The sequence below is a fragment of the Erinaceus europaeus genome, chromosome 10 (assembly GCF_950295315.1).
Source record: "Erinaceus europaeus chromosome 10, mEriEur2.1, whole genome shotgun sequence".
NCBI lineage: Eukaryota > Metazoa > Chordata > Mammalia > Eulipotyphla > Erinaceidae > Erinaceus > Erinaceus europaeus.
Window position 1 is genome coordinate 70,363,681 of NC_080171.1, and position 24,024 is coordinate 70,387,704.

At 42.9% G+C, this 24,024-nt stretch overlaps 1 protein-coding gene across 6 annotated transcripts in view; it reads left to right on the plus strand.

Moving 5' to 3' along the window:
• The window catches only part of APBA1 (amyloid beta precursor protein binding family A member 1), a 467,998-nt gene that overhangs the window by 80,435 nt on the left and 363,539 nt on the right, over positions 1–24,024 (plus strand). The window lies entirely within an intron of this gene.

Consider the following 24,024-nt stretch of genomic DNA (forward strand, 5'->3'; position numbering starts at 1 on the left):
GTAAATAACTATTCTTGTGGTTTGTTTTTGTTTGTTGCCAGTAGTGTTATTGCTGGGTTTCATGCCTGCACAACCACTCCACTGCTCCTGGTGGCCACTTTTTTTTTTTCCTCTTATGGCAGATGGGAGAGATGGAGAGATACTTGCAGCACTGCTCCACCGTTCATGAAGCTTCCCCACTGCTGGGGACCAGGAACTTGAACCTACCAGGTGAAGGCCCTCACACATAGTTTTTTTATGTTTTATTTTGTTGTTGTTTATTGAATAGAGATAGAGAAATCGAGAAAGGTGAGCTTTACTGCTTGTGAAGCTTCCCCTCTGCAGGTGGGGACTAGGGGCTTGAATTTGGGTCCTTGTACGTTGTGACTTGAGCACTCAACCAGGGGCGCCACTGCCTGGCCCCCACATTGGTTTTAAAAAAATATGAAGAAAGATGATTGGATCTTTCAATATAGAAAATATAGTTTATATTTATTTATTTTTGGATAGAGACAGAAATTGAAAGGGAAAGTGGGGGCAGAGAAAGAGAAAGATACCATTTCACCACTTGTGAAACTTTCCATCCTGTAGGTGGGGGACCAGGGCCTTGAACCTGGGCAGGTCCTTGCAAATTATAACAAGTTCATGCTACATACCCCCTAGCACTCATGGGCATTTGTGTATATGCCTTTTTTGTTTGTTAGACTGAGTGTACTCTTTTACTGCATGTATCTCCTTGCCACTAAATCCAGAGCTTTGCATTTAGTGAGATGCGTGTGTTCACTGGGTGAAGAGTTCTATCAGGGGAGACATACTGCCTTTTGTGTTCCTCAGTCTGGCCCCTCCTCCTTCTGCCCTGTGCCTGCTGGGAGTTGATGCATATGTAGAATATAGAGGACTAAAACAAGTGAACTTGAACAAAGAAAAAAGGTAGCCTAACTGTCTCATGGACTTGGGGTGAACTATAGTGGTTTGTGGGGAGGAGAGGGTACAGAAATTTGGAGGGTGGGTATGAAGAAGTCTTACTTACATACTCTGTGTGTGGGTATGAATTTATACCCCAGAAATCACATCATCTTGTATAAGCTATTGAATCACTAGTGAAAAAGGAGAAATAAAAAGTAAGTTTGACAAGGAACAGAGCATTCATATAAATGACCTATTAACTTTAAAGATTTTTTAGTATATTTTATCTATTTTCTTTTTTTGTTGTCCTCGTTTTTATCATTGTTGTGGTTATTATTATTGTTGTTATTTTGATGTTGTTGTTGCCAGATAGGACAGAGAGAAATGGAGAAAGGAGAGGAAGACAGAGATGGGGAGAGAAAAATAGACAACTGCAGGCCTGCTTCACTGCTTGTGAAGTGACCCCCCCTGCAGGTGGGGAGCCAGGGACACAGGGGCTCGAACCGGGATTCTTATTTGCCCCATGAGCGCTTAACCTGCTGCGCTATAGCCCGACTCCCAAGATTTTTTTTTTTTAAATTCAGTTCTTCTTCTTCTAGCATTTGCCCTTCTTCCGTAGCCAGTCAACAGGTCAGGTTGAAAGCTGGCAGGAGCTGCTTGTTGCTGGCTTTGAAAGTGACTGGGATCCATGTGGATTCAGTTGGCTAGGAAGGATCGTCAGTTTCCCCAATGAATGGGTACTCATGGGATGCACCACGAGAAGGTCGATCCAATGTGGTGAAATCTAGCTGATAACACCTTAGTCCCATAATGGGAGTTAACCACCTCAGGCAGGAGAGTTTTGTACACCATTAAAAGGGGTGGGGGAATTGAGAAGACACAGTAGTGCTTCTTTTAACATAGTGCAAGCATTTATGACACAGTTGGGTTGGCAAAATAGCTTACTTACATAGGTTTGAGCCCAACCCCACCTCATTGAAGAAATATTTGGTGATGTGGTTTCTTTTACTGTCTCTGATTTTCTATCTCCTATCTAAAAAATAAAAACAATTAAAAATTAATGAGTTGAATTTTTAAATCTATGCAGGAGTGATCTCCAAATATGCCCATATTGTAGGACATTCTACAGAAATTAGAGCTCATCTATAATCTTCATATCAGTCTTATAAATAAGAAAAAAAGCTAAGAAACTATCAAACAAGTCAATTAAGAGTCTTTATTCTTGGGAGTTGGGTGTTAGCGCAGCAGGTTAAGTGCACGTGGTGCAAAGTGCAAGGACCAGCATAAGGATCCTGGTTTGAGCCCTCGGCTCCCCACCTGCAGGGGAATCACTTCACAGGCAGTGAAGCAGGTCTACAGGTGTCTGTCTTTCTCTCCCCCTCTGTCTCCCTTCCTCTCTCCATTTCTCTCTGTCCTATCCAACAATGACAACATCAATAACAGCAATAAAAAAATACAACAATAAAATACAAGGGCAACAAAAGGGAATAAATTTTTTTAAAAAGAGTCTTTATTCTTGAAAGAAAAAGAATAAGCACATAACACAGAGACAAGAAAATAGGCTTATTTGTGCCAGACCTGGGGGGAGTGAGGGTTGGGAGTGCTTATAATGGGCACATGGTTTATTTTTAGGGTGATAAATTATGCTAGAGTTTGTGGCAAATGGTTACACAACCTTATATATATGCTAAAATCACTGGTTTATTCCAGATTCATTTTAGTCACTAAAAAAATTAAATGAATGTGGAATGTATCTACCTTACACACAGCCCTGCTCGATGCATCTTTTGGATGAATGAATGATTAGCTTCCTATCCCAAAACAGTGTTTAACTCAAAGTATTGTAGGTATCCCTTGTTGTGTGACTTGTCGGTTATCTGAGGAAAAGCATTTGAGTTGAGGAAGTTTGTGGTGCCTCCAGATCATCTGTGATGAGAGGATCTTGGAACACACTTTGGGAAATGTGGTAGCATCTCTCTGAGAAAATAGTTTTGCTTGTGAGTCAGAGATAAGAACAGCTGCTCATCTGTTGAGATTGTTTGATTTTAGCACAACCAACGAAGACTGCTGTTTGATTTTTTTCCCCCCAAAACTTTTTCTAATAATAGTGGAACAGAGAGATCTCTGCCAGAAACAATTTCCATTCAAGTCTTTCTGATGTTTTTCTTCTGTGCTCTTGTTGAATCAGCGTAATGTCCTTAGGAATCTTCTCATAATGTTCTTACTCTTCAAAGAGCAAGCTCTTTCAAAACAGATTAATACCATTGCCCTAAAGGTTTGTGTAGACAGTGACAATTTATCTGGAACAAACTGGTAGGATTCTTGGAATTTTACTTACTTCCTGGTTGCTAACAGGTGGTTATATAGTCTCTCAACATCAGAGAAGGCTGGAAAGGTGGAGATGGTTTTAACTCTTACTTAGCACTGGTCATGTGTAATTCTAAAAAGAAAACCCCTGTGCTTGAATTTATTTACTTATTTATTTATTTATTTATTTATATCAAAGAACTGTTCAGCTCTGGTTGATGGTGATGCTGGGGATTAAACCTGGAACCTTAGAGCCTCAGTCATGAGAGCTCATTGTCATGAGAGCTTTTTTGCATAACCATTATGCTATCTCCCCAGCCCTTGAATTTGTTACATTCTTTAACTGAGGTAGTAAAGATTAAATTGGTTCAAAAGAGTGTTTGCTCTGTCATATGAGTGTAAATAGTGTCATCTTTCTATAGCTGAAGAGCTACATTCAGATAATTCAGAAGCTCATCCCCTAATCATCAAAGGAGCTTAGGTCTCCGAGAGTTTTGAGATGTATCAACTTTTTTGTGTTTGAAACATCTACCCTGTTCCCATTAAGCAAGTAAGCTCAACAGCTTGCATGGTTTTTGTTGCTAAAATATGCAAATCTACTACACATACTGTTAAGATTAGTATCACTTTTCTGTCTCTTATACTTTAAAATCACACCAAAGATATTGGATGTTTCTATATGTGTAGTACTTTTAACTACTACTATGAAATATTTATGATTTTCAATTATGTTTAGGAAGTATGTGATGGCCTCTGTCTGTATCATTTCATTTAATTCTCACAACTCTCTGAGATGAAAAATGGATAGATAGCTTTATCTCAAACTCTCACATAGTGATACATGGTAAGTTATATTCAGAAGGTGACCTGGAGCTGCTTTTTCATAATGTTTATTCGCTTATGCCTCAGATTCCTACAAATCCCCTGTGTTTTGTTTTTGTTTGTTTTAATTTTTATTTTATTAACCATTAAGGGGAGAGAGAGAGAGAGAGATGAACACAGACCAGAGCAACACTGTGGCACAAGTGATGCTGGGTATTGAACTCAGGACTTCCTGCTTGAGAGCCTAATGCTTTATCCATTGCATCACCTCCAGGGCCACAGAGTCCCCTGTGCTTTATGTCAGGTTCTATTTCAAGCATGTAGTCAGTTTTACATGGACAGATTTCCCTTAACGACTAAAATCAATTGCATATACTCACAATATGACCAAATCCATACTACAATAGAAGAATATATTTCACATAACAACTAAAGAGGGAGGGGTATAAGCCATTATGTGTCTGGCTTGGAAGATGCTTTTAAGTGGAGACAGTCTGCACACAGGGTCCCCACACTGTCTGTTTGTAAAGAGGAAGGAGCCACTTCTCCTGGGGGAAGGTCCCTGGAAGTTCTTACGGAAGAAGGGATTTTGACCAAGAGCAGAGCCCTCAATCTCAGTTTGGGCCTCATTGATGCCCTAAGTCTGTTGTCAGGATGTCCTATGGATTTGACTCAAGGTTGTATGATCTGCTCTTTTTCCTTTCCTCTGTCTTGCCTACACCTTTACATGCTCTATCAGAATGACCCCTGCCCCCCACCTTTTCCACCAGCTTGGGTGCTGCTGTACCTGAGTGGTTTCCATTTTACCATCAGCTGGTATCACCACAGTGTGAAAGCACCTAGGAATTCAGTCTGTCAGGATCCTTATGATCTCCGCACACATGATAGTCTTCTCCTCATCTCACAGAGGAGTAAACTAAGGCTCAGAGTCACACAGCTAGTGAGAACCAGAACCAGACTTGCACTGAGGTCTTTTGCCCCTAAAACATGGTGTTGTCACTTTAATCATTGTCAGTTCAAAGTTCAAAACTCCCTGTGAAGGAGAAGTTTATAGGAGGCTTGTTTTTTGTTTGGTTTGGTATTCACAGTGGTAAATATTCTCTTTCCTTGGACCAGGGAATGGACAGATTATCTAGGAAGCATTGCCATGCACAGAGGACAAATTCAAGGCTCCCCCCTCCCCACCCCCCTGTAGGGGGGCAGTTTCACATGTAGTGAAATAGGGCTGCAGGTGACTCTCTTTCTCCCTCCTTCTCTATTTCTCCCTCCCTCTCAATTTCTTTTTGTCCTATTAAGTAAAAATAGAAGGAGAAGCAGAAGGAGGAGGAGGAGGAGGAGAAGGAGAAGAAGAAGAAGGGTTCAGGCAGTAGCGCAGCTGATTAAGCGCACATGGCGCAAAGCGCGAGGAGGCATAGGGATCCTCACCTGCAGGGGGGTCGATTCACAGGTGGTGAGGCAGGTCTGCAGGTGTCTGTCTTTTTCTCCCCCTCTCTGTCTTCCCCTCCTCTCTCCATTTCTCTCTGTTCTTTAGGAAAAAAAAAAGAAATAGGAGGAGGAGGAGGAGAAGAAGGAGGAGAAGAAGAAACGATGGTTGTGGTGCCAGCACTGAGCCCCTGCAACAACTCTGGTGGCAATAAATAAAATAAAAATAAAGTAACAGATTAGTTCAGAAGGGAAAGCACAGATGTCTAGACTAGATGACTAGCAGAAAGGTGTGGAGAGCTTCTCTTTCATTTGGGGTGCTGGTGGGGGGCTTGAAGGCTTTAATCATATTAGATAATTCAGATATGTGAAATGCTACAGGCAGAGTGAATCTTAGATTTGTGAATCAGTCTTATCTGTATTTTTTAATGTTTTTATTAGTGATTTAACATTGTTTTTACAAATTTTTTGGCGTGTGTGCTCCATAAACACAGACACTCATAAAATCTAGCAGAGAAAGAAAGAAGTAGTTAAATATTTACACATTAAACATTAGATAATTATTTGTTTGACTTGCTGCCTGCTTGGTATTTAGTATCACACTTGAGACCCATTGCAGACCTTGGGAAGCTTTTGTACAAAGTTTTGCCATTTGAGTCTTAAGTCTTCTATCACTTTGTTGCCCAGTTTGTCACAAGAGTCATGGCTGTAGAATCTTTTTTAATTTTTTTTTTTTTTATTTAAGAAAGAAGACATTAACAAAACCATAGGATAGGAGGGGTACAACTCCACACAATTCCCGCCACCTAATCTCCATATCCCATCCCCTTCCCTGATAGCTTTCCCATTCTCTATCCCTCTGGGAGCATGGACCCAGGGTCATTGTGGGTTGCAGAGGCTGTAGAATCTTTATTTTATAACTAATAATGTTTAAAATGATTGTCATGAAGTGGAAATCTACTTTTTGCCAGCCTTTGGATCAAACACTCCATACAACATTTCTCATTTAATTCTTGCAATTGCATTGTAACTGTTTGCATCTTATTTCAGAGGCGAGAAAATGTATGTATGGAGAGAGGTTAGGTGTCTTACCTTGTCTGAGTAGTAAGAGCAAGTGATCTGGCCTCTTATCCAAAAAAGATTCCAAAGCAGTGCTTTTTAGCTGCTAGGGATTAGTACATGGTTGATCTGGATTATGTGTTCATAGAAGAGAGTTGCAAATGCTAAGTAGGAAACATTTCAGAACTTTTGAGGTTGCCTTTTGAATGGGGCTTTGCTATTAGTGTTTTGTTCATAAAGACCCCAGAATTTTATTATTATATCATCACCCCATCATATCATAACCACAGTCATATCAGATCATGTCCAGTTGTATTCACCATGACCATCCTGCCTGAATCCCTTCCACAGTCTTTGGTTCACCCTTAGCCCAATTGTCATCAGAAAAAGGAAGGTTCCGTGCTCATCACATGAAATGCCAGCTACTCAAGAGGCAAGGAGAGTGAGTCTATTTCAGCATGTCAGTGGGATCTGGAAGATGATAGACTCATGGCTCAGAAAACCACCTTAGTTTCAGACTGGAATTCAGGGCTTATAAAATGGGGGGGGGGGGTCAGTGGAACAGATGGGGTACAGTCATGCTGTCCTCTGGCTCAGTAACTCCCAGGACTTGTTGCTGCTGGGAGGGGCTCTGGCCACTCAGAAATGATTCATCAGAGCTTAATAGTTGTGTGTCTCATAGAAATGGAGATAGCATCACTAAACACCAGAGTCTGGAGGTCTAAAATCCTTAAGTAGCACCTTTCTGATTGGCAGCCTCCTAGTTAATTTTTCTCTAGTGCTGTTATAGAGAGATCCCAAAATATGATGGGGCTTTTGCCTACATTGGTATAGAAATCACTAATTTGATGCTAATACCTGCTAGGGCTGCCATAAAACCAACATTAGTTCAATGAAAATGCCTTAATCAGAGACAGTGAAAAACACTCAGAAATGTGCATGGCAACAACCCCCATCAGTGTTCCTCCCCTAGCTAGTCTAGCTTTCTGGTGTCCTCTGCTCAGCTCAGCTCAGCTCAGCTCAGCTCAGCTCAGCTCAGCTCAACTCAGTTCCACAATTTCAGTTCCAACTGCATCTCCTTCAACTCTTCCTCCATGCTGCTGCTTCCTCCACTTCTCTGCTTCTGGTATTTACAGCCCAGAGCCAAAGGCTAGATTCCAATTTTTCTCCTGTCCAGTCATTTGTCTTGCTTTCCTGGGCTTGCTCCCTTTCTTTCTTCCTTCTTTCCTTCCTCCCTTTCTTTCTTTCTTTCTTTCTTTCTTTCTTTCTTTCTTTCTTTCTTTCTTTCTTTCTTTTTTGCCTCCAGGGTTTTCTGGGGCTCAGTGCCTGCAATATGAATCCACTGCTCCAGGAGGCCATTTTTTCCCTTTTGTTGCCTATCACTGTTGTTATAGTTATTATTGTTGTTGTTATTGATGTCATTGTTGGATAGGACAGAGAGAAATGGAGAGAGGAGGGGAAGACAGAGAGGGGGAGAGAAAGGTAGATACCTGCAGACCTGCTTCACCACTTGTGAAGGTGGGGAACCAGAGGGATCCTTAACACTAGCTATGTGCTCTTAACTCACTGTATTACCACCCTGCCCCAGCTCTTTCTTTTCTTGGTTGCTTGGTACCAGGAATACTGGGAAATGCAGTTTTTTATATCAAGATCTGCACCTTGAATTTTTAGCATCATGAAACAAAGACTAATAGTAGTCCATAACAGTCCTATCAGGACAAAGGAGGTCCCTATATTGTTAATCAATACCATTTGCTAACTGGCAAGCTCTTACGCAAGGCAGAAAGAATGCAGAGATAGATCTGTGTGTGGAGAGCAAGATGGTGTCTGTAATGCTTGTCTGTCTTTCTCTTTGCCTCTCTGGCTTCCCCTCCTCTCTCAATTTCTTATCCAACAACAACAACAACAAAAATGGAAAAGATGGCCTCCAGGAGCAGTGGATTTGTGGTGCAGGCACGGAACCCAATGATAACTCTGGAGGGGGAAAAAAAATACATCCAGTTCAACCTGGGAACTACAGGACGGAGAATTAAAGAAGAACCTGGCAATCAAGGTCATGAAAGTCATCTATGGAAGCTCTTTAAGAGAGCCTCACTGAGCAAACTTCTTGTCCTAAGTAATGATTCCTTCAGGGATGAAAAGAGCTGATGAAATGAAAGGTTTCCCTTTTTGAAAAGTAATTTTGTATTTTTGTTTATTTTGCTTAATAGGTTTATTCTTTATTAACCCCAGACCTTTTATCTACTTTGGCTTATATTGGAGCCAATGGAAGTGTGAAAGAATTGACCTCATTTGAAATATCCTTTCAACCAATGGTCAGACCTTTGTTTTCTGCTCCATTGTGTTCTAAACTGGTGCATTAAGATGTTTGTGCTCCAGGCATATACTTGCAACTATAACCTTCTGGTATTTCCTGAAACATACACTAACCAGACATCTGTTTCAGCTAAGACTTTTTACCCTCTTATTGGTAGTTATTTAACAATCCTTATGGTTATAATTCTCAAGATTTTTTTTTTCCAGTTGTAATTGGGTGGGATCTGAGTAACTCAGATCCCACCCAATTACAACTGGAAAAAAAATGTTACTTCTGCATTGTCCCCTGTCAGGACAGCCACATGCCATATTTGCATGATAGTGTGGTTGCTTAAGACCAATTCTAGAAAGAAGGGAAAAAAAAAAGCTTAGCTTTCCAGAAATTAGAAATAAGTAGAAAAAAACAAGAGTAGGTCTATTTATACCAGCCCCCAAATACTATAAGAAAAAAAATAATTTTTTTTTCCTTTAAGTGGGCAAATTTTTAAAATGTAGTAGTACAGGCTCTTGACTCTACATTTTAAATGTATTATCTGCCTTTGGGAAATGGTACATTGCTGGGAGGAGAGACCACAGTAAAGCTCTTCTCACAGTGAGGATTTATTTCCCTTCAGAATTTAAATGATCAGGCCATTTCCTATGTGGCATTTTGTAACATTTCTGGTTGCAGAAGCACTTGTCAGTTTCCTCCTATAATGGAGTAAAATAGCATAACATCTCTATGTATGCGGAAGACTTGGGGTTCTGTTAAGGGAATGTAGGCATATATACAGTTCAGTTTCCAAGCATAGGGTAACTTCAGCCTTAAGAATATCAAATAAAGTTGTCTACAGCCAAACCACCCTGAACAAGCCAGATCACATCTGCTTTTGGAAGCTAAGCAGGGTTGGGCCTGGTTAGTACTTAGATGGGAGACACTAGCAAGTAAAGATTATATAAGAAACTGCTTTCTTTGGCACAGAAACCATAAGCTTTTTGTGAGTTTATAGTAATAGGAAAATATTATAAAAATATTATGACTATAAGATAGAGAGAGAGAGACTATAGTTTCCTGTTCAGCATTCTAATGATAGTAATTTAAGTAAAGAACTGTCTAATTATTTTAAATGATGAAGGTGTCTACAAAAAATAAACAAATAAATGAAAAGAAATCAGTGAAGGAAGAAAATGTAATCCAGTCAGAATATATTCTGTAAAACAGAGTTCAGCACTGATTAAGGTGAGTAATGGCTACTGTTAAAACACCTAACAGGCTACGGAGACAGCATAGTGTTTATGCAAAAGCATTCAGGCCTGAGGCTCTGGAGGCCCAGGCTCAATCTCTGGTACTACCATATACCAAATCTGAACAGTGCTCTGGTAAACAAATAAACAAACCACATAACTAAAACACCTAACAAATCAAAGTCAGGACCTTTAATAATGTGTTGAGGAACTTACTGTTTCCAGGCATAGATTGTTGATGACTTTTTATGTAACAGGATGACACTTGACTTTCAGGGGACATTTAATTGTAGAGATTAGGCAGTTTATACATTAAGTTTTTTTTTCTTCTTTTTATTGCTACCAGGGTTATTGTTAAGGCTAGTTGCCCTCACTATAAATCCACTCCCCCCTTTTTAAATTTTTCTTTTTATTTGATCAAACAAAGAGAGGTGGAGAGGGAAAGATAGAGAGGGAGATAGAAAGACACCTGCAGACTTGCTTAAATGCTTAAGTACCCCCTCTGCAGGTGGGGAGCAGGGCTCAAACCCAGATCCTTGTGCTTGGTAATCTGTGTGCTCAACAGGGTGCACCACTGCCTGGCCCCTTCACAATAAGATATTTAAGAGTAGCTGTGAACCATTGAGATTTGGAAGTATAAAGGGGTATTCAACAGAAAAAAAAGTATATTAAGTTTGGATTCTGGAATACAAAGAAATAGAGAAATAAAGAGGAGGGAAGAGGAATTGCAGTGACTGAGAAACACTGTGACTTCTGATCAGAAAGTCTATCTTGAAAGCACTTAGAAAAATGGGGTCTACTGGGTCCATACTCTCAGAGGGTAGAAGAATAGGAAAGCTATCAGGGGAGGGGATGGAATACGGAGTTCTGGTGGTGGGAACTGTGTGGAGTTGTACCCCTCTTATCCTAAGGTCTTGTCAGTGTTTCCATTTTTTAAATAAAAATTTTTAAAAAAGGAAAAAGAAAGAAAAGAGAAAAGAAAAGAAAAATGGGGTCTAGCAGTAGAGGCTAGGAGGCAAATGCATTTGCTCTCCCAGGAGCCCTGCCTCAGCTTCAGAAGGAAGGCCTCCCATGTACCTTTTCACATTTTGGACAAAAGTCCAGGGGCCTTCTGGAAATCGCAGCAGAGATGGGAAAAGCATTTCTTTACTGGTCTGTTCAGATTTGCACCTGCCAAACATTTTTTTTTGCCAGAAACCCAAGCCTTCTCTTAGTGCTTCAGCTTACTGTTTGCTTCTTTTGTTTTAAAATATTTATTTATTTGGATAGAGACAGAGAAATCAAGAAAGAAGTGGGGAGATAGAGACAGTGAGAGACAGAGAGACACCTGCAGCACAGCTTCACCTTTTATGAAGCTTTTCCACTGCAGTTGAGGACCAGGGCTGTGATCCTGGGTCCTTCCACATTCTAACATGTGCACTCAACTAGTGCACCACCACCCAGCCCTTAGGGCTTCAGTTTTCACATCTAGGTTGGGAAGCTGATCTAGAGATGAAAACATGCAGCCTGTTCTCCGTGCCCTCTGGCTGTCTTTATACCTGAGAGTAGGGCCCTTTTGGTATCAGGCACCTGCTGAGGGTCCAGCCCACCTGCCCCTGCAGAGAATAACTGGGTGACAAGCTCTGGGAAGAACAGAGTATGCACTTGGCTGAAAAGAAACCGACACACTGTACACTAGAACTCGCTTCTGTCTCTGAAAATCAAGGGTGATTATTTCTCCTTCACTGTGGGCATCCTTTTGAAGTTGTTCGGGGCATGTGGGGTTTGTCAGAGTGGTGATTAATGGTGACGGCCTCTGTATTCCCAGTCTTCCCCAGTGCACGAGCCTCATGGCTTTCTCTTATGTGTGCATGGAGCACTCAGCACTGGAGCTGGGAGACCTTAGGGGTAAGCTGGTGAACAGACTCAGAGAGGGTACAGAGCCTATCCCACGGTGCACTGGGAGGCAGCTCAAAGCCAGGACTGGCCCTGAAATGGTGCAGAAATGACCCTCTGACTGATGCCATGGAGAAATCAGAACTCTGCTCTCCACCCACTTGTGGGAAGGGGAAGAAAGCCTTATTTTGTAATGTCACACAATATCTGTTTTTATTTTTATTTTTTGCCTCCAGGGTTATTGCTGGGGTTTTGCAGTATGAATCCACTGCACCTGGCACCATCTTTTCACCCCATTGTTGTTGCTGTTGCTTTGTTGCTGGATAAGACAGAGGGAGGAGGGGAAGACAGAAACAGACATCTGAGGACCAGCTTCACCACTTGTGAAGTGACCCCCCCACACACAGGTGGGAGGAGCTGGGGGTTGGAACCGGGATCCTTGTGCTTGGCACTGTGTGCACTTAACCCAGTATACTACTGCCCAGCCCCCTTATATCTGCTTTTTAAACCTCCTAGAATCAGTAGATTTAGAAATAGTTTACTTGGGTAGTGCTCTTCTTTGTCTTGTGTGTGACCCAGTTCAAAACTGACCCCCCACTACATTGTAGAAAGCTTTGGTGCTGTAGTGTCTCTGCCTCAGCTTCTCTCTTAGTCTGTTACAACAACAAAGCCCTCCCAGGTTCAGAACTGGCAGTTGGCTCATTTGTAGAGTGCACACATAACCATGCTTGAGGACCCAGGTTCAAATCCCAGGCCACTACATGAGAAATCCTATGGAAATGGTGTTGCAGTCTCTCTCTCTTTATCATTCTTTCTCCTACCCCCTCTCTCCCTCCCTCCCTCTCTTCCTTCCTTTATTTTGAGGAAGGAAAAGAAAAAATATGGTCCCTAGAGAAGTTGTGAAGGCACTGATCCCCAGTGATGACCTTGGTGATTAAAAAAAAAAAAAGAAAGCAAAACAGTTTCCCAGGTGGAGAATGGAGCAGTAAATCTGGGACCCAAGTCTTCCACCTCTTACAACATTTTCGTCAATTCTCCTTGTGTCAGATAACCCTATCTCTACCCTAGGATTAGTGTTTTGCTGTTTGGTTTCCACACCAAGGTCTCCCATGTTCAAAAGTTCCTGTGCCCCTGGCAACACCTGCCTTTCTGTCCACCATTGAATTCAGCAACCACTGTTGCCACACTTCACTGTAGTTCATTGCACTGGACTAGGGCTTGGGGGATTGATGGGTAGGACATTGACCCTCTTCATGAGGGATGCATAGTTTAGGAGGGGTGCGTAGATAGCATAATCGTCTGCAAAAGTCCTACCTGAGGCTCTGAGATCCCAGGGTCAGTCCCTAGCACCATCATAAGCCAGAGCTGAGCAGTGTTGTTGTTGTTAAGGTGGTGGTGATGCTAGAGAAAGGGGGGGGGGTGGAGATAGCTAATGGTATACAGAAGACTTTCATGCCTGAGGCTTCAAAGTCCCAGATTCAAACCACTACCCCCACCTGCAACCCTACCCCCACCACCATAAGCCATAGCGGAGCAGTGCTCTTGTTTTAAAAATAAAGAAAAAGGAGGAGGAGGAGGAGAGAGACAGAAATTGATGGCAAATCTCATTCTGTCCTGAAAATTTAGACCAGAATGAACACAAGCATAGAAACAAAGCAGAATGGAGCTATGCTGTCCTCAGAGTGCCAGAGCAGATGCCAGTTGAACTGGGGTTCTTGGGACTGGCAAGGGGGAGCCTAAGGAGTGGAGTGGAGCTGGCGGGGGAGGGAAGGGGAAGGGCTATCCAGGGGAGAGAGCGAGGAATCTTGCTGCTCGACTCTTCTGCAAACCAGCTCCTTGGGATCCTCTATTGAAAAGCAGTGTGGTTGTCATCTTGAATTCGCTCACCTCATTTCTTTCAAAATTGCAGGTGGAGGGTACAGTAAGTGTTTTGAATTATCTTTTTCCTATTTCATCTGATGGGATATTGACTTTTACCCATGGGGCCAGAGAAGAGTAGAAAAGCCAATTTTAGCTTGAATTGCTTGAATCTGGTTGAATCAAGATCTCAGTGCTTTCTACTTGTTATTTCAGTTCTTTTTGGAAACAATGAGAGAGAGATTGAGAGATTGATTTTTACCTTTAATGTACTCAAGATTGAAAATCCTGATTGGAAATCACAGGCTAAATGAGCTACTGAGTGGAAGCTGTGGGGGCCAGGTGGTAACACACCTGGTAGGGCACAGTGCTACAATGTGTAAGGACTAGGGTTCAAGCCCCCAGTCCCCACCTGCGTGGGGGGGGGGGCGGGAAGCTTCACTTCCTGAGCTTTGAAGTGGTGCTGTAGGTGTCTCTCCCTCTCTCTCCCCAACCCCTCTCAATTTCTCTCTGTCTATCCAATGAATAGGTAGATAGACAGACAGACAGACAGACAGATAAATATGAATGGAAGCTATGTGCTAAAACCACAAACCCCCTCATTTCTGGCAGCTCTGTGTCATCATGTTATGCCATGGTGCGCACACGCCTCTGTGGAGCATTCTTGATGCTTATGAAAGAGGAAGGTGAGCCAAGGGACTGGAAGCCCCTTGTCATACACAACTAAGGAAGAAGGATGTGAAAGAACAGAGAAAAGGGAAGAGAAGTCCTCTTTGTCACTGTGCCTTTGTCCATGAGTGATAGACTTGAACAATGAACATTTTTTTTAAGATTTTAAAAAAATATTTGTTTATTCCCGTTTGTTGCCCTTGTTTTTATTGTTGTAGTTATTATTATTGCTGTTGTTGTTTTTGGATAGGACAGAGAGAAATGGAGAGAGGAGGGGAAGCCAGAGAGGGAGAGAGAAAGATAGACACCTGCAGACCTGCTTCACCGCTTGCGAAGCGACCCCCCTGCAGGGGGGGAGCTGGGGGCTTGAACCAGGATCCTTATGCCAGCCCTTGTGCTTTGCACCACCTGTGCTTAACCCGCTGCACTACTGCCAACTCCCCACAATACACATTCCTAAATGCAGAGCCGTGCTTTGGGAGTATAAGGAATTAAAAGATACTTTCCTTCCCTCCTAAGGTTCTCCCCTGAACATTATATTTTTGTTTGGGAATTGTGACATCCTTTAGTACAAATATCATGCCACATGAGGCAAAACACTTGTGGTTATTTGCTTATAGCCATATTACTGTTGTCACATTTCCTTGCCAAATATGAGCTTCAGGCTTCTCATCTGTAAAATTGGGTGCTGATTTACAAGAGTGTGGTACAATTACATGAGGTACTCCATACAAAACACCTATCATACTGTCTGGCACATAGTGAATTCTTAGTAATTTTGACTGTCATAATCTCCACCCCTACAGGTGCATCTTAGAGGAGGTAAGCTTTAATGTCTAAGCTCTGACCATGTCTACTCAGATGGATTGTCATAGATTTTTATATATGGGAAAAGTAAATTTACTATGAGCAAAAGTAAGTTTAGAATCAGAAGACCCGATTACTTGCTTCCTTTTCTGATTAAATGGCATCATAATATGACTAGTTTCTCAGGCTCAAAGTCACTATTATCAGAAAAATGCAAATAAACACAATAGTGAAATACCACTTCACTCCCGTGAGAATGTCATACAGCTGAAAGGACAGCAACAAATGCTGGAGAGGTTGTGGGGCAAAGGAACCCTCCTACACTTCTGGTGGGAATGTAAATTGGTCCAACTCCTGTGGAGAGCAGTCTGGAGAACTCTCAAAAGGCTAGAAGTGGATCTACCGTATGATCCTGCAATTTCTCTCCTGGGGATATATACTAAGGAACCAAACACACCCATCCATAGAGATATATGTATACCTATGTGCAGAGCAACACAATTTGCAATAGCTAAAACCTGGTAGCAACCCAGGTATCCAACAACAGATAAGTGGGTAAGAAAGTTATTGCATATATACATAGTGGAATACTACTCAACTATTAAGAATAATGAATTTACCTTCTTCACTTCATCTTGGATGGAGCTTGAAGAAATTAGGTCAAGTGATACAAGCCAGAAAGGGAAGATGAATATGGGATGATCTCATTCATGGGTAGAACTGGAAAAACAAGAACAGAAGGGGAAACACAAACAATGTGGACTAGGTGTGGTGTATTGCACCAAAGCAAAGGACTCTGGGGAAGGAAGGAAAGGAAAGGAGAGTGTGTTGGCATTCTGGTGCATGGTAATGCAAAAGGACCTAAGCTGGGAGTAAGAGTGTTTTATAGACACCTGTCATGGTGAGATGGGATTTATTTATTTACTTATTGCCTTTAGGGTTATTGCTGGGACTCGGTGCCTGCATTATGAATCCACTGCTCCTGGAGGCTATTTTTTCCCTTCTGTTGCCCTTGTTGTTTATTGTTGTTGTTGTTATTATTATTGTTGTTGCTGTTATTGTTGTTGGATAGGACAGAGAGAAATCAGAGAGGAGCAGAAGACAAAAAGGGAAAGAAAAAGATGGATACCTGCAGACCTTCACTGCCCATGAAGTGACTCCCCCTGCAGGTGGGGAGCTGGGGGCTCGAACTGGGATGGTCTTTGGTGCTCCTTACGCTGGTCTTTGTGCTTGGCGTCTTTGTGCTTGGCGCTATGTGTGTTAACCCATTGCGCTACAGCCTGGCCCCCGAGATGAGAAATTTTAGCCATGTGTCAGTAACTACTATAAACCATTACTCCCCCCCCCCCCAGTAAAATGATAGAAAATAAATAAAATATGCATAAAGGTTTGGGCAGGAACACTGTTTTCCTGTTTGTTCTTCCTTAACTTTCAGTTACCCACTAAACTTTACCCATGATACCACCCAAAAAAATAGCATGATCTTCTGGCATCTTTCCTGTCTCCAGTGTTCCCAGTCTGGTCCTTGGCAGTATCATCTCTTGCCTCATCAGTGACCCTTGCTTGTCTCACCTAAAGTGAGGGTTATTTTTAGCACCTGCTATCACTAGGACCAGTGACACAGTCACCTGTCTCTTCCCCCCCATTATCCCAAGCCATTTTACACCTCAGAGCCCTATTGAGTTCATCTGTTGATCTCTCCTCTTCCCAATAGCTTCACTGCTTGCTTGCTTTGTTAGTTCATGGCTGTTCATATGCCCTTCCCACAAAGAAATCTTCCATGTTCCTTCATCCACCTCAGACCTTCCCACCCAGTTTCTTATAACTTGATAAGAAAGTACTCTTTATGAGAGAGTGCTTTCTCTGCTTTGTATCTTTTGATGAATCTCCCAGGGTTCTGTGAAGGGGAAAACTATTGGAGGGTCTTAAGACATTTTTTTTAGGAAAGGGCTTGGAAGTTGTCTGACACTTCTGCTTATTCTCCTTTTGCTTGCACTCTGTCCCACAGATCAAGCCTTCTGCAAGAGGAGTGTGGGGCTTTCATGTGCCAGGGAAGAGGAAGCAGCGGGGGACCCAAGACAAGGGAATTTCTTGAAGGCCACAGCTCCAGGCTTGTAGGGCCATCTAGATACTTGGTGACACCAGGGATTTAGTTTTCTTTCTCTGTCTCTGGATTCTCTCTTTATTTGGCCACATTAACAGATATTTTCCCCTCTCTAAAATAAGACTGTATAAAAGTTCCACATCTTCCCCTAATTATGAACAGCTAGAGTCATTCCTGGAAGCCTTCTGAAGAAGCATCATGAATTTTGATTCAGTCATCTTCCCACAACCAGTGATCTAGGGAATGTGACCTTAAATCAACATTATGTTCTCCATTCTTGAATCTAAGGAATGGAGGAGGGGGCAACTGTATCACAGTCAATCAAGAATGGGGGAGAGTTGATAATAAAGGGCCCTTATGGGGCCAGGTGATGGTGCACCTGATTAAATGCACACATTACAGTGCACAAGGACCCAGTTTAAAGTCTGTGGTCCCCACCTGCATGAAGGAAGCTTCATGAGTGGTGAAACAGGGCTGCAGGTGTTTCTCTGTCTCTTTCCCTCTCTATCTCCCCATCCCCTCTCAATTTCTCTCTCTGTCCTATCTAATAAATGGAAAAAAGAAAAGTTGCCAGGAGCAGTGGATTCATAGTGCAGGCACCGAGCCCCAGTGATAACCCTGGAGACAATAAATAAATAAATAAATAAGCAAACAAACAAAAATAAGAAATAAAATGCCCTTATGAGAGGTAAGATGTATAGATATCAGTGCAGAAATTAATCAGTAACAGCTAGTAAGATTTACCAACCTAAACTTGTACAACTGAAAACATTTCCCATATGAATTTAACTCAGGATCAATGGACCACATTAAATTTTTTTTAATTTACTTAATTTTAATGAGTGAGATACTGAGAAAAGCAGAAAGAGACCAGAGCCCTACTCAGCTCAGACTTCTGGTGGTGTTGGAGAGCCTCAAGCATTAAAGTCTTTTGCAGAACCATTATGCTGTCTACTCAGTTCCCAATGAACCATTTTAAAAAGTTTTTTTTCCCTCTTAAATAGCATCTGGCATCAGTGGCTTTTACCAGAAGCAAATGGTACAGTCACAGCGATTTGTAAAAGCATTTGGAAACATTTAGCTCTTAACTTATCTTCTTCCAGCCTAACTTTTATGGATTAAGAATAGATTTAAGTGGCTTCATTCCAGGGTAGGTAGCTCAATGGTAGAGCACAGAACTTGCATGCCTAGATCCTAGGTTATATCTCCAGTACGGCATGTCAGATTTGAGAGGTGTTCTAATTTTGCTCTCCCTCATTAAAAAAATATTTAAACAAGCCAAACATATGGGATACATACTATTACTAATCTTTTATGTTAGGGGATATAGTTAGCATGTAGACTGCAGGACTTACGTGCATGATGCCTTGAATTTGAGACCCAGTAGCACATAAAAGATTAATAATAGTACCCACCTGCCCTGTCTCCATCTGAAAAAGTTGGCCCACAGTGGTGAAGCTCTTTTAGAAAAATAAGTGCAGGGGGCTGGGCGGTAGCACAGTGGGTTAAGTGCACAAGGTGCAAAGCACAAGGACCAGCGTAAGGATCCCAGTTTGATCCCCCAGCTCCCCACCTGCTGGGTAGTTGCCTCACAAGTGGTGAAGCAGGTTTGTAGGTATCTATCTTTGTCTCCTCCTCTCTTGGATTTCTATCTGTCCTATCCAACATCATCAACAACAATGACAACAATAACAATAATAAAAACAACAAGGGCAACAAAAATGGGAAAGAATGGCCTCCAGGAGCAGTGGACTTATAATGCAGGCACCGAGCCCCAGTGATAACCCTGGAAGAAAAAAAAGTTGATAAAAAAAAGAAAAGTAAGTGCAAGGGTAAAGGAGTTGTTTACCATTTGAGAATTTCACAGGAGGAGCAATATATCCATGAGATCATGGTGTTGTGGTAAAAAGGAGAAAAGAAAGATGAATGTTCACCCAAGAGGCTAACTTGATGGCCCTGCTCCCAGAAGCTCTTTAATCATGACTGCAGCTAATGTGCAGGCTGAATCAAGGCTATCTTCTGTCGATGTGCCAGTTTTCTGTTATGTTCAATGAGTATGACGTGAACGAAGATGAAACTACCTGCCACCATGGAATTTATAGTCAAGTAGAAGAAACAGACAATAATCAGGTCACCAGATAAATGTCAAAATGGAAGCTTTGATGATAGAGACGTTCAGATATTTGGAGCCTCATACAGGAAGAGCTAAGGCTGGGCTGATTCTATATAGGAAAAGCTAGACAGAGTCTGGTTGTCAGTAGGATAACATGTCAGTATGTCAACTACTGCCATAGCCAAGCCCTAGAAGTTGACTTTTTTCTCTGGGTAGGGTGTTAGATGATGGTGCCAGCTGCTTGCACCAGCAAAATTTCTGTTGAGCAGCCACAATGAGGATTCTGGGGCTCAGTGGCAACAGAGCAAAAATCATGGGCAATCTTTCATGATGGATGAGTTCCAACATGAAATGCCATGGAAGGCATGTCTATCATCAAGTAGTGTAGAAATAGACCCAACTTGATGATTCTTGGGAGATTGTCTGCCTGAAGATAGCACCTCAGGCCTACCCCAGGACTATATGGAGGGATCAGAGAAGATCCAGGGAGGGGTCTGGGTGGTGGAACAACTAACAGAACACACATGTTACCATGTACAAGGACCTGGGTTTGAGCCCCTCTCCCTACCTGTAGGGGAGAAGCTTCATGAGATGTTAAGCAGATCTTTCGGAGTCTCTTTGTCTCTCTCCCTGTTTCCCCTTCCCCTCTCATCAATTTGATTTTTTAAGGAGGTTGGAAATGTCTACTGGGAGCAGTGGATTCAAAGTATAGGCACTGAACAATAACCATGGTGGCAAAAAGATAGATAGACAGAAAGACAGACAGAGGGGCAGGGGAAAAGGAACATGATCCCCAACCCAAGAAATACAGGGGTTTTGAATAGGTGGCTAGACTGAACTTTGAATTAAATCAATCTTGTTAGCAGATGTGGGTCTTGGGCTAAGAACTGTCTCATGAACAGGGAGGAAACCTGCTTTCCTGAGCATGAATGCAGGCCAGAAATATTCAAAGGGATCTGGAAGCTGGATCTTTGATGTCAGAGGTAGAGTAGGGTAGAGCAGGGCAGAACAGGGCAGAGCATTGCAGAGCAGAGCAGAGCAGGGCAGAGCAGAGCAGGGCAGGGCAGAGCAGAGCAGAGCAGGGCAGGGCAGGGCAGAGCAGAGCAGAGCAGAGCAGAGCTCCAGAAACCCTATTTTCTGCAGGTCAGGACTGAGTTTTGGGGGTTCTGGCTGGGTTGAGCCTGCAACTAGGGGTTACATGACATCACCAGTGTTGTATGCTTTACATTGGGTTGTTCTAGTTCTCCCCACCAAGAAAATTGGATCAGTCCTGCTAGTTTCGTGGGCCCGCTTGGCCCCGCCCCTAGGAACCCCAAGAGAGTTCCAGAGTTCCAGGGTTTGAGAGTTGGGAGAGTTGCAGAGTTAGAGAGAGCGCTTGGCGCTGCCGCAGGGGAAAGAGGCAGCAGAGTTCTGTTTGGTGATTAGTTTGTCTTAGTTTATAAATCGCTGTTCCTGAATAAAGAAATACAGCTTCCCTGCCCAGCCGTATGTCTCTGGTCGTCTCTGTTACCCGCCCGTGAAGCTAGCCCGGCCAGCTGGAGGCTCCGAATTTTAACAACAAATGGCGCCCACGTGGACCTGACCTGCGCATCTCTCAGATAAGTAAAGACAATTTGGCTACCTATGTACTATGACCTTCTCTTCTGCTTGTGAAGAGATCTCCAAAGGCCTCTGCTCTTTCTTCACGATACTGTTTTGCTGTTTCTGGAACATTTATCTCTTGACCACTCTGTGGTTTCCACTCGCTTGGGTGCACTCAAAACAGCCAGAGGAGTCGGGAAGAGCCAGCGGGCAAGAGGCGAGGCGCGCAGCTGCCTTTTCCACCTGGTGGAACAGCCAGCCAGCCGGCTGTGCCCAGACAACCCTGCGCACCACGCCCGCAGCCCCGCAGCCCGCAGGAGGCCGACACCACCACACAGCAGCCCGATGCCAACATGCAGGAGCCCGATGCCAACACGCAGGAGCCTGATGCCACCACGCAGGAGCCCAATGCCAGCACGCAGGCCAGCCCACAGGAGCCGGCTCTCTACCGCGTGGCGCAGGGCACTGGACGTGTGATACCTCCACGCTGCTCGGCCACTGTGAGCAGGGCAGCAGACATGACAGGGCCATGGGGCAGGGCCGCGGCGGCCTATCATGGCTGCCACCCCTGGGCACCTAGGCCCACGCCTTCTACAAGGCTGGCCCGCCCGCCCTTGTGCTATGAATTCTGGAACGATCCTGGACCTCCTGGACCCCCGGGCTCCCTGCCGAAACTGGGCACACGAGATCTCCAGCTGCCGGTATGGTCTGAAGGCAGACAAGCTGGAGTACGCAGAGATTTATACAGAGATCGCAACCTGCAATTCCTAGAAGTGAAGCTGACCAAGAAACCACCACTGGACAATGCACCCCCCCAACAACTAAGACAGTACAGATTTAAATTCGTGTTTAAAATGACATGTCTTCGTAACAAAGGTTTCTCTCCTTGTGTATTAATGACCATGTTTATATGTATGTTTAAAGTTTGGTAAACAGTAACTTTAAGGCTAAATTCTTACTAGTCAAAGTTAAATGAAAAAGGTTTTCAACATAATTCTCATAAAGATAAAATTAACTTACATTTAAAGTCTGAGGTAAAAATTAGTTAACAATCAATATATTTTAACTAAGTTGGTCTAAACAAAAGGTTAAATAGACTTGTTGATATGTAAAACTCTCCATTACCTTCTCTATAAGAAATGGTAGATCGCACAATGGCTATGCTAATTATTCTCATGCCTGAGGTTTCCTTTCCTGCGCACAACTAGGGTGTGAATCCATCTTGAATGGGTGTAACAAAAGGTTAAAAGACGTTGTTGATATGTAAAAGTCTCAAATTCCTTCTCTATTAGAAACGTTAGATTGTGCTTGGTTATGCTAATAACAAGTTTTGTTTCATAGTAAGTAAATTGCAGCTAGCTGCCTTTGGGACTCTAGGCCGTTCCCCACCCCCATACAAATGTCCGTCGAGACAAGTACGCCCCCCAGAGACCAGAAATGTTTTTTTTAAGCTGATAAAGTTTTGCCCACAGAGGCAAAAAAGTCCCCTCAGGCCTTCCCTTGGCAGCACACTGGTTCTTGTTACTTGCTTACATGTTTCTCCATGTTTGTGCCAGTTTCTTTTTTTAAAAATGCCTGTACGATATAGGTTTCTGTTCACCCCACACCCTTGATACTGTAGTCATTTAGTTAAAAAGAAAAGGGGGAATTGTTGTATGCTTTACATTGGGTTGTTCTAGTTCTCCCTCGCCAAGAAAATTGGATCAGTCCTGCTAGTTTCGCAGGCCCTCTTGGCCCCGCCCCTAGGAACCCCGAAAGAGTTCCAGAGTTCCAGGGTTTGAGAGTTGGAGAGTTGCAGAGTTGGAGAGAGTGTTTGGCGCCGTCGCGGGGAAAGAGGCAGCAGAGTTCTGTTTGGTGATTAGTTTGGTTTAGTTTATGAATCGTTGTTCCTGAATAAAGAAATACAGCTTCCCTGCCCAGCCATATGTCTCTGGTCGTCTCTGTTACCCGCCCATGAAGCTAGCCCGGCCAGCTGGAGCCTCCGAATTTTAACAACACACCAGGACCCAGGGAAGGATGCAAAAACTTATAACCCAGAGCAGGATGGACTCAGTCTCCAAAGTTCCTTCACTCCAGCCTCCAGAGTACTTTGGCCTCAGTCAGTTCCTGCTCTGGAAGGATGGAGGCAGCTGACACACATCTGTCTCCTTGTGCTTAGAGTTTTCTCTTTGCCTCTCCTGCTTTCATCTAGAGGATTCTAGCAAAGGGTTGGGAGGCCAAGTTACCTAACACAACAGATTGGTTTTTTCCAGTAACTATTTAGGCCTTTTGATCTTTCTCCTCTGCTTTTAATATTTTTTAAACTTTATTTATTTATTTATTCCCTTGTGTTGCCCTTGTTGTTTATCATCGATGTTGTTGTTGTTATTACTGTCATTATTGTTGGATAGGACAGAGAGAAATTGAGAGAGGAGGGGAAGATAGAGAGGGGGGAGAGAAAGATAGACACCTGAAGACCTGTTTCACCACCTATGAAGTAAACCCCCTGCAGGTGGGGAGCCAGGGACTCGAACTGGGATCTTGATGCAGGACTGTGCACTTTCTGCCATGTGTGCTTAACCCACCGCACCATCGCCCACCTCCCTACTTTTAATATTTTAAGGAACATCTGATATTTCAAATGCAAGCTTACTGATTAGATATGGCAGTATCACTGTTTAGCTTGTTATTGTCGACTTGAGTATTTGCTTCCTAACTCACCTGAAAGAGCATGGGTTCATCAAGGCCAGGGGTAGTTTCATTCTCTCCTGGGTCTCAGTGCCTAAGTCTTAGTGTCTGTCACAAAGAAGATGCTCAGTAGGTTTGTGTGTGAACAAATGTGAAGTGAACCAGAGAACATTCCATCCTAATGAACTTGAACAGCCCTTTTCTGTCCATAAACACATTAATCTCAAATGAGATAATTCTTAAGTTTAAACTAGTTACCAAAGTGCTCCTTTGGATTCTGTATGCAAATGATGACCTATGCATCATGGATAATAAA